Genomic DNA, 11,788 nt, shown 5'->3' on the forward strand with positions numbered 1-11,788 from the left:
GGGAGTGAGTTAAAATTTGATACCTTGAAACATGTTAGGAGTTGTCATTGGGTGGATTTTCAATAGTAGCTCAGAGTTTGCATTGTAATGTCTGTTTGGGTATGATTTGTTTCGTTATTTTTTTTTTTTCAAAATTTGGATGGTGGTTGCAAGACAGAAGGCCCAACAGAAAGAAGAAGAAGTCGACTCCGACTGCAACAGGAATGGAGAAGAGGACATGGGTGCCCAGAGCTTTTCATTGGGTGACTCAATCAATTTCTCTGTTTTTTTTTTTTTTGGGTAAAATGGTGCAAAATGCCCGGATAGAAAGAAAAAATGAAGAAAAAAAAGTTCTATTGGGGCAATAGACATCTGTTAAAGCGTCTATTGGGGGATAATAGACATCTATTGGGGGGCAATAGACGTTTTGAATTGATGTAATCTCCTCGTTTTTTTTCTTTAATCAAAGTTTTATTTGTGTAGTTTTAGGAAGATTAATTACCATTTCGGTAATCTAAACGTCTATTGGAGGGCAATAGACGTCTACTGGGGGGCAATACATGGCTGATAGTCGTCTATTGGGGGCCAATAGACGTCTATTGCCCCTCTATTGGGGGCAATAGATGTCTATTGGGGGCAAAAAAACTTTCCGGTGAGATTTTCAGCAAATTCCGGTGGGCGGCAGCTGGTGACCGGAATCCGGCGAAAGTTGACCGGATTCCGGCGAAAGTTGACCGGATTCCGGCGGCCGGTGACGGGCTCTGGCGAAGTCTCCTATGGTTTCTCTCTCTTCCATTTTCTCTATCTCTCTCTCTAAGTAACAAAGGGGTGAGGGGTAAAATGGTATTAAAAAAAAATTAAAAACAAAAAAAAAATCTTAATGGGGTATTAGGGAAGACTCCCTTAGAGTGTATTGAGTAAGAGAGAATTAAAAAAACTTAATGGGGTAAGTGGGAAAAAAATCCCTAGAAATGGGGTAAATGGACAAAACCCCTATTAGAAGACTTTAATATATTTATTTTTTTATTGGTATAAATTAAACTAGCATTTTTCCACACATGCTCTGCATGTGCAAGTATTTTTTATTTTATTTTATTTTTTTTGCAGAAAATAATAAAGAAAACGGTTGTTGCAGACATAAGATCATGAGAGAGAAAAGTGGATTGTGACTTTCTTGTTTGTTTATTTTTTTAATAAAAATATATTTTGTAAATGTCATAATTGTCTTCGTGATTTAATTAATTCTCAAAGTTTTTTAATCTTCTAAGGTCATTTCCATCAAAATTTTTGATTTTGGCTAACACACCCTCTTCTTTTAATAATAGTATAGATGAGAGATTTTTGTTAAAAATATTTATTTTTTAATTGGATATGTCATATAAAGATATTCTTGGAAAGAGATATGGGTTAGATAAGTAAATTTAATAATTGAAATTAAAATATAGGGTGTGAGCAAGTAGGGTGAACAAAGAAAATGGTAGGGTAGCAATAGCCGCACCCTATTTAAAATGATGCTTCAAATTGTGGTGATAGTATTAATTTTGTCTCATTATTAAAATTTAATTGAGTTATTAGCTGTAACATTTATTGAGCTTCGAATTCTGAGTGATTGCAGGGAAAGTAAATAGTGATGGTATATTGTCTCTTACGCGTCTAATTTAATTTATATTACGAGATATACATATGCTACGTACTTTATGTTAGCTTGTGTGTCAACAATTGCAACAGGTCATAAACGAAAATGCATGCTCAAAAAATACTTGTAAGTTCAATTATGATCAAGAAGGTTTTCATTTTGCTTTAATAAATCAGTGAGGAGTTATTTTTGATTTCAATAGTGGGGGTTACTATTTGAAATTTCAACTATTTCATTAGTATTCTTTAATGCTTATTAAAACTGTGGGTTTTATATATCTGATTTTGTTATGAGTATTCTTAGCATTTACTATTCTTTCATGAAGAGCATCTATCGTGGTGATGTCAAGGTAAGCTCTAGCTATAAATCCTGTTAATATTTATAAACATGTCTTCAGGAACATTTAATATCAGGTAATCTGGTCTATAATTTTGTTCACCATTTACTATTTACTGCAATGATATTTTAAAATGCCCTATGGTAATGTGGGGTTAACACTCATAGCGATTCATCTTACGTGGTCATTAAATAATTAGTGCAGAGTTATAAATTTTCTTGTTCTCATATGGAGGAAAACACTCCTATGAGAATTGTGGTTGATGGTTTATTTGAGGCTTGCAGATAAATTAAAATACAGGTTTTGTGAACTAAAGTGACAAGCAAGATATGACTAAAAGAATAAAATAAAATATATAAAATATGACAAAAGTCATATATATGCCTCGCGGTGAAGGTCGTCTCGATGAGGAGACTATATATGTAAAATTGCTTAAGGGGGATGTGCTTAAGCCCATAAGGGAGTCACCTAGGGAGGTAACCCAATTTCTATGATTGGAGATCCAATGAAGGAAGTTCAATGTGGTAGAAATAATCCATACTGCGTGACTCAAATATAGCACACATAAATTTTACGGATATACATGCGTGACTCAAATATAGCACACATAAATTTTAAGGATATATCCAAAAGAGATATTATCCTGTATATCCCTAAGGCATTAAGTGCTATATTAAATGTGACGTTAGGAGGGGAAAACAATAATACCCTGAATGAGTTTCGAGGCAATCAAATTCCCGCGGGGTCCATGCACACGTATCCTTGGAGAACTCACCTAAGTGAGAGTTGTTCGTGAGGCCGCTGTTTGGACCCAAAATGAGCATTTTGGCCTGACAAGGCGTGTCTTAGAGAAATTGAGCCAAAGTCAGTGGCTCAAGCTATATATTGTCGACAAGTTCGAAATATATTATTTAGAGGCTAAATAAAGCCTACTATGGAAGATTATGCGAGCTGCAAGAAAAGGAAATGATGGAAGCATGGAAATGAAAAGTCAACTTTAGCACATTTTCCTACTTCGGCTAGGAGAAACCGAGCTAAACAAGGAAGGAGGGGTAGCAGACTGACCAAATGAACTCTAAATGAGCTTAAACTCTGCATATCCATTCTAGACAGACCAAGGATCATTTCTTATGAAGAGTGCCAGAGCTAGTTTTGAGTGGAAGGCCTTCAAACAATCAGTCCAATTTTCTGCAGAAGCAAAACTGGAAAACTGGACCTGTAAGAGGTCCAGCAGCGTTTCCTGCCCAACCACATGGAAGAAAGCTCTGAAAATTTGCCACAATTATCTACACTCATTGTGGATCATTTGATGTGAAGAGGTCGAAGGCCCATTTTGAATTTTTGGTGGAGATATAGCTGCAGCAATATTGGAGCAGTAAGTGCTTAAACCTAACATTCCATTAGTGTTTAAGTGCTTAAACCTAACATTCCATTAGTGTTTTAAGTGCTTAAACCTAACATTCCATTAATGTTTAAGTGCTAAAACCTAACCCATTATGAGTTGTTTAAGGCCAAATAGTGTTGCTTGGTAGCCTATATATAGAGGCTACAACAAGAAGCACAAGAACAACACAATTCAACATCTCTAAGATGATCTAAGTTCTCTCTAGAGCAACCTCTCTAAGAGCAACTCCTCTCCTTCTCTTTCTCTTATCGGTGATCACACTCCTAGTCCTAGTCTTCTCAGAAGCCGACTTTCAGTGCCACCAAACCCTCTGTCAATGTGCTTCGGTCCTAGTCTCCTTGGGAGCCGACGGTAGTGCCGCGACCACAACGGTTACAGAACCAGCCAAGCAAGGGTAACGCCCTAGCAACCCAGCCAAGCTAAAGTCACGCTTTAGCAAGATCTCAATACTTCCCGGTGATTTCGCTCTGCTCAATCTGCAATATTGAGTATCGACTTGTGAACAAGAAGAAACTTCAGCAAAGTCCTCACCACGAGGCACAAAGAATCCCACGACGAGGTTGGTGCTCTCCTCGTCTACAATCGCTTGATAGAAGTCAGGTCAAGGGACACCCCCGACGACCGCACCCGAACGGTGCTGGCACGCCCGCGCAGAAAAGAGACTGTTGACCAGCTGCAACAAAATTGGAGCCAAACAGCCGCGACAATCAGTGGCGGAACCAGGATTTTTGATTTGGGGGGGGAGGGGGGGTCCGGGTTTAATATTGCTTAATTAAATTCAAAATTTTAATCGCTTTCTTTTAATTAACTATTGGTCAAGTGTAGTCGTATTTACAGATGATTTTTTCATCTACAAGTATGCGAGATGGATCTTTTTTTTCATCTACAAATCTATTAAAGTTTTGTTCAACATGCGTAAGAACACCAAACCAATATTCGGGTGAAATTGAGAAACAGTAATGACAATGTAATTTAGGGGCCTATTTGTAAATTTTATGATGAAGATCTTACATTTTTCTACTATCGTCAATTGAAAAAGAGAATCGGAGAATGAAATTATTTTTCTTTCTTAGTCGGATGCTATTGCAGCCACAGTATAGAAGTAGAGGCACTAACCCAAAAGTTTCTCAGGCTCATACCTTTAAAAACACTAATATTTGTGGTCTACTATGTTATTTTTTTTATTTGCTTTGCGAGCTTTGTCTGTTTGGGCTGTGAAGCCACTAATCAACCAAAAAAGGAAAAAAAAAAAAAACTAACCATTAGACCTTATAATCTTATATAAAAGACAAGAGTAGTCATTCAAGTGGAGAGCTTGTCATTTTGATGGTTTTGTTTCAAGTAGTGCAGCGGCTTGCGGTTTCGTTCTAAGAGATCACGAAGGCAACGCAATTGCTGTTGTTTCTAAAAATGTGGGACGAGCATCAGTGCCCATGGTGGAGGCTCTTGCTCTACGTGATGCCTTACATCATGTAGTAAGGAAAGGAGTAAGGAAACTACAGGTGGAGGGAGATTCAAAATTAGATATTGATGCAGTCACAAGTAAGATTAGCCCCCCTTGGAGAATACAACAAATCATTGAGGACATTCGCAAAATTGCATCACAGTTTGAGGCCATAACTTTCAAGCACATATTCAGGGAAGCAAACTTTGTGGCGGGTACTTGTGCTCACCTTGGTTTAAATTGTAATAGGGATAAAAGTTGGGAACCTTGGATCCCATATAGTATTGCTAGGGCACTCCAATTTGACAATCTCGGACACGGGTGTCTGAGAGGTGAATGTATTTAATCTCTCTTTGTAGTTTCTTATAAAAAAAAAAAAAAAGTGGAGAGCTTGTCACATGGGATTGTGGGATTATAGGGGGGGTCCATAACTAGGAATTAAACTAAATTTTTAAACCTTTGTACTCCACTAAGCCAGCTAACTGACAGCTGACGAACATCTTGGGGGGGGGGGTGTCCGGACCCCTTCAGGCAGAATTACAGTTCCGCCCCTGGCGACAATGAGAATTGGGCTGTTATCTAATACTCTCATGAGAATCAAGATATGCGCACGGCCATAAATGTGCCAACACGCGAACCTGTCTAATTACCTGTACTGTGTGTGTGATATGTTGAAGTTTGGTCAAAGGTGCCGAGTTCAATACTTTGTACACTCAGGTTCCTCAAATGGAGACTATCACACTATGCTAGGTTCAAACCCGAAAGGTACCTATGCCGATTGCACAGTAAAAGCACTCACTTATTTTGTTTTAAATGATTTTATTTTAATTGTAAATCAGGGGATTAATTGTTGGAAATTTTATGATTTAAAATTAAAATGTATTTTGTTGATTTCAATATTTATTTCGGGGGTTATTTTCATTTTGTGTTTATTTCTCTATTTATGGTTTAACGGTTTTATGTTTTAAATATATGATTATTATTTGACCGTTATATGGTTAATGAGGCTATTGATGGTCATGGTAGTGTGGCCTATATAAGGGTATGGCTAGAGTTGGAAGGCATGTGTGGTTGGACATATTGTCGGATATGAAATGTCGAGATGGTCGGATACATATGAGGGATATCATGGGAAGAAAAGGCCCTCCACCATCATGCAACCACACTAGCACAACACTCTATCCACCTAAATTTCTCTTCCATATTATACATATATCTATTTTAAGTATACACCATTTTAAATGCACGGGTGATTAAGGTTCAATGGGGCTTCTTAGCTGCACGACGGAGCTCGAAGAATTGTTGTATCTTGGGGGAAGTTCGTCATTCAACCATGTGCAGTAGGGGACGAATCTTCTCTTAGGACAGTGCGCTTGCACGCCTCGACTCGATAAGTTTTCCTATATAAAAACCTAAATATTATATTATTTTCTTACATTATTTTATTTTCTTATCTATATTTTTATTCTTATTTCCCAAGATATTGCCATATTTTCTATGTTTTAATTTTACAGGAATTCCGTCCCATATTTTTTACAACAGAATCAAGCCAGGATGCTGGAGGGGAAACACGGCTACCCTCCAAACTTATGCTGGTAACCAATAAGAAACTTGTAGAAAGGTCACAAACAAAGAGCTATGTAGCTACATAGAGGGAGAGAGGGCTACAAAGCATTCTAGAATAGTCTTATCGAAAAGACAGTTTTTTGAGGGAACGCAAGAAACAAATGAATCTCAGCCAATGTATTAAATTCAAAAATAAAAACTGTGTATTTATTTTTAGCTGTCAAATTCATTTGCCCTTTACAATCCTTAAAAAATATCCATTTATAACTTTTATCTAATTATTTAAAAAGGTATTTAAAATAATTGGACACGTGCTCCAGTTTGTTCAGGTTACTCATCCTGAAAAGCTAACCTGAAAAAGAACAAGAAAAACGGTTTGTTTCGGAGCGGAAAAGCTACCACGAAAACAATAAAAATTTCTAAGTGTAATCGCTCCCAAAAATTTTGATTCGAAGAGGTATTGGATTATATTGAAACAATGATGTAAGTGGTTGATCATAAATTCTCTACAAACTCTAAGTTTGGAGATCTCAACAAGCTCCAAGCTTGGAGATAGCACGACCCCCACAGTTTAGCTTAGGTCTCCCTATGAAAGAAGAAAGGGGGTAGAAGAAGGGAAGTTGCAAGTCCCTGAAGAAAAGCAAAGAATTGAAATCTTAAAGAAAAGTACACAAAAGCAGGAACTTTAATGAAAAATTACCTTTAAAAGAACAAACAGGGGTCGTGGGAACTTTTGGCCTGAAGTTGGCCGGAAAAAGATGCTTCTGACCAGTGGTTGGCCGATGGTGGCCGGAACTGCCCTAAGTAGCTTATGTCCGGTTTTTCTATTTGCGGTTTAGTGACTTAGGCGGCTGGTTTGGTAACTTTTAGACTTGTTCTTGAGATTTTGCTTCTGGTACGTGAATCCTGAGATCAAGGAGTTGCTGGTAGCCCAGTTTGGAGGCAATAGTCAATCTGAAAGGAGGCGAACGGGCGGAGGATTTGCTGCGGACGGTTAGTTTATTTTTAGAATAACTAGAGGAGACTTTAAGTTAAGGATATTGTCTGGATAAGGCTTGCAAAAGTCGAGTAGTCGCAGAAGTAAGGTCTCAGACTCGCACGCACAAGTATCTTGAGGTTTCGCCGTGGGAATTTCGCCAGAGTTTTCGCCGCTTTGAAACAAAAAGTTTCAAAATATCGAAGAGGATTCAATTGTTTGGTCTTTGGCCTTGATTGGTTTGAGAACCTGATTGAAATTGAAGAAAGACCAGATTAGAATGGTTTGGTACTTTTCCGGCCGGTTCTTGGGATTCCTGTCACACCCCAAACCCGCGGTATGACTTAAAGGGTTCTCAAGTAATAAGACCAAATTTGACACAATTTAAAGTGAAACCTTAAAGCAGGGACAGTTCAACTTTGGGGATTTACTAAAAATTCATTTGTGCAACAATGAACTTGAAACTTTCCAGAATGAAAGCTGACATAATAAGGTACAACATACTAAAATTTGTAGCTAAATGGAGTTCAGGAAGTAAGGGAAAAGATGGATGCCAATAGATTGAACTGTCATGTTTTGTGAAAATATAGCAGTAGCAAAATCAAATTAGAAAATTCACTAAAATTTCATTGCAAGTCCAAATGACAAGAAATCAGTTCTGAAATGAGCATTCAGATGTCTAGTCCAATATACACAAAAACCAGAGGTTAAATGATTCAGATAGATGAAACGTTGCTTCAGAATAAGATGAAACTTTCTAGATCATTTGATAACTAACATAAGAGAAACATGTAAAAAATTTAGGACATTTAGAGATCAGTAAGTAGGGTAACATAGAGCTCGAAGTTAACAGATCAGTAGCTTTCTCAGAAATTCAACAAAGCTGTTTTTTTAATCTCAATAACTTAAAAACAAATTTTCTGAAAACTACACTTGAACTTATAACTTGATAGGCACAACAAAAGACAAGCTTACAAGCGTAATGTATAGCTACTGGACACCAAAGATGCGTAGGATTACAACAAGGTTACGATGAACATTACAACCCCATTTGGTTGTTCACATCCCAGGCAAGTAGAACCTAAAGCTTCCTCAAGTCAAGGTTCTAAAAAACGCTAGGCGCTAGTCGGGCGGTGACCCGAGGACTAGCGCCCAGGGGACTAGGCGGTTTTTATTTTTATATTTTATTTTTATTTTTATAACATATAATTATTTAAATAAAAATATAAGATATATATAATGTTTGAAAATAGAAAGAATGGCATGGACAAAGATGTCAATTGAGCAATAAGTATAATAATAAAAAAAAGGGAAAAATTCACCAACGGTGTCTGGACACTTAAGGGACTTTCAGAATGATACATGAACTTACAATGTTATCAATGTGATACCTAGACTCATTTTTTCGTATCAATGTGATACCTACGGCCAATTTCCGTCACGGAGCCGTTACGGAAATTGGTCATAGGTACGACATTGATACGAAAAAATGAGTCCAGGTATCACATTGATAACTTTGTAAGTTCAGGTATCATTCTGAAAGTCCCTAAGTGTCCAGACACCGTTGGTGAATTTTTCCCAATTTTGCACGTGCAATGCACGTGAGTCACTTAATGAAGACAAAATGACCGATTTACCCTCAAATTCTTTCTTTCTTTTCTTTTCTTTTTTTCTTTATTCTTCTTTCTTTCTTTCTTTCTTTCTTTCTTTCTTCTTCTTCTTTTCTGGTTTCTTCTTCCCCTGATTTGAATCATCAAGATTCAAATCATCTTGCTCGTCCGATTCCTACCGCCGCTGCGTCTCAATCCACCTTCATGCACCACAGATGTTTCTGGTTCCCCCAACTTCAAATCCTATAGCAAATTGAAATTGTGCATTGAGGCTTCACCGCTCACTCCGAGTTCATCCCCGCCGCCGTCGCTAATGACTTGACCACAACAACCTCCACCACCGCACAACAACATCATCCTCCGCTGCTTCTCGATTAGGTTTGGGGATAAGGACTGCTTCTTCCTCCACCGCTAGCGAAATCGTGGAGGCTCAAGGCCACATTCTAAGGGCCACCGGCCGGAAGGACAGCCACAGCAAGGTTTGCACCACCAAAGGCCCCTGGGATCGCAGCATCAGGCTCGTCGCCCACACCGCCATTCAATTCTACGACATGCAGGACCGGCTTGGATACGACCATCCTAGCAAGGTCGTCGATTGGCTAATCAAGAAAGCCAAGGCCACAATCAACGAGCTCGACTAGCTGCCACCGTGGAACCCAAACTAAATTTATGTTCATACAACATTTTCTCCGACGATGCCGATATCCTCCGCGCAGGACACGCAGAACGTGAGCCTCAATTTCTCGATGGTGGAGGCTCCGAGTCCTTTGTTTACTAATCGGCGAGGCACAATGGTGGGTAGCAGCGGAGTGGCGAAGCTGGTGAATAAGAACAGCTCGAATTTTCTGCAGGTGAGGATGGTGTGGAGGCTGAGGTTGTTAATCTTTGTCTGCCTAAAATTGCCTCTGATCGAAGTTGGGCTAGAGGCCGAAGTTGTCGGCTAAACCGATGAAGTTGCAGGTGAGGATGGTGTGAAGGTGGTGTTGCATGTCGGGAAGAAGGAGAGGATGGAGGGGTGTTATTGGAGCTGTGATTTGAGAGTGGAGGGCCGGCGGGGTCTGAGTTTCTGATCAATGGTGTATAAAAGGGGGTCGAAGGAGAGAACGAGAGTGGTGGTGGTCAAGTCATTGGTGGCGGCGGCGGGGATGAACTCAGAGTGAGCGGTGAAGCCTCAATCCAAAATTTCAATTTGCTATAGGATTTGAAGTTGGGGGACCCAGAAACATCTGTGGTGCATGAAGGTGGATTGAGACGCAGCGGCGGTGTTTGATCGGCGATCGGCGGTGGGAATAGGACGAGCAAGATGATTTGAATCTTGATGATTCAAATCAGGGGAAGAAGAAACCAGAAAAGAAGAAGAAGAAAGAAAGAAAGAAAAAAAGAAAGAAAGAAGAATAAAGAAAAAAAAGAAAAAAAAAGAAAGAAAGAATTTGAGGGTAAATCGGTCATTTTGTCTTCATTAAGTGACTAACGTGCATTGCACGTGCAAAATTGGGAAAAATTCACCAACGGTGTCTGGACACTTAGGGGACTTTCAGAATGATACCTGAACTTACAAAGTTATCAATGTGATACCTGGACTCATTTTTTCGTATCAATGTGATACCTACGGCCAATTTCCGTAACGGCTCCGTGACGGAAATTGGCCGTAGGTATCACATTGATACGAAAAAATGAGTCCAGGTATCACATTGATAACTTTGTAAGTTCAGGTATCATTCTGAAAGTCCCCTAAGTGTCCAGACACCGTTGGTGAATTTTTCCCTAAAAAAAATCAAAGCTTGAGTCTTCGTTCCAACAATCCAACCTATCCCACTAAAGTACTAATTAAACCAAACCAACTACTTCTCTCTCTCTCTCTTCCATTTATGTGCGTCAAAACCCAAGGCAAGCTGCTCTTCCATTTCTGTGCGTCAAGACCCAAGGCAAGTTGCTCTTCCATTTCTGTGCGTCAAGACCCAAGGCAAGGCCACCACAGATCTGAGACCTCCAAGATCTCCACCTACAATTTCCAATCTTTAACAGTAAGCTATTACTCTCTCTCTCTGTTTCGTTGCCCAGAAAATGTGGTCAAGAAAATTGGGGATTATAGTAAAGATTGAAGCTTTTGCTTTTCTTGAACCAAAGAGTTGAATCCCATGTTTTCTCTGCACCCAAATAGATGATTCTGATTTTGAATTGTGATTTGTGTGCTTAGAATATGGATTTTTCAGTTCTAGGTTGTCGAGTGAGAGAAGACAATCGTTGATTTGACGATTGAGGATAAAAAAAAAAAAAAAAAATTCAAGCGCCTAGGCGCCAAGCCTGCTCTTCCCAGCCTCCGCTCAGGCCACCTAACCTCCGCCTAGCTCGCCTAGGCGGGCGCCTAAGAGGCCAGCGCCTAATACCTTCGCTCAGGCCAAAATCGGGACGGTATGTCAGTGACTAGCGCCTAGGCGCCGCCCAGGCAGATTTTTAGAACCCTGCCTCAAGTACGTACCAATGATATTAATTCAAATGTACAGCAACCTAGCCTTTGCAAGAACTTCCCAAATTATAAACAAATCTCACCCACAATCTCTCCAAGTCAAGAGGATTCTCCACGTAGCAATGCCACCAAAAATTAGCTTTAGACCAGGAACTATCTACAAATAGAGTGAGCCACCAGAAAAGGTTTTGATGAAGACAGGATGAGCATAAACGATGCCCAGTAGGGGTTGTTTTTAAAGAGAAATGAGATTTCATTTGTCTAAAGAATTTGTCTATACCATCGGCATCGTAAACTGGTTTCAATAAAAGCTCAATTTGCATAAGGAAAAAGGGATCAACAAACTCACAAACCTTATACACATTCGC

Source organism: Rosa rugosa, chromosome 2 (assembly GCF_958449725.1).
Source record: "Rosa rugosa chromosome 2, drRosRugo1.1, whole genome shotgun sequence".
Lineage (NCBI taxonomy): Eukaryota > Viridiplantae > Streptophyta > Magnoliopsida > Rosales > Rosaceae > Rosa > Rosa rugosa.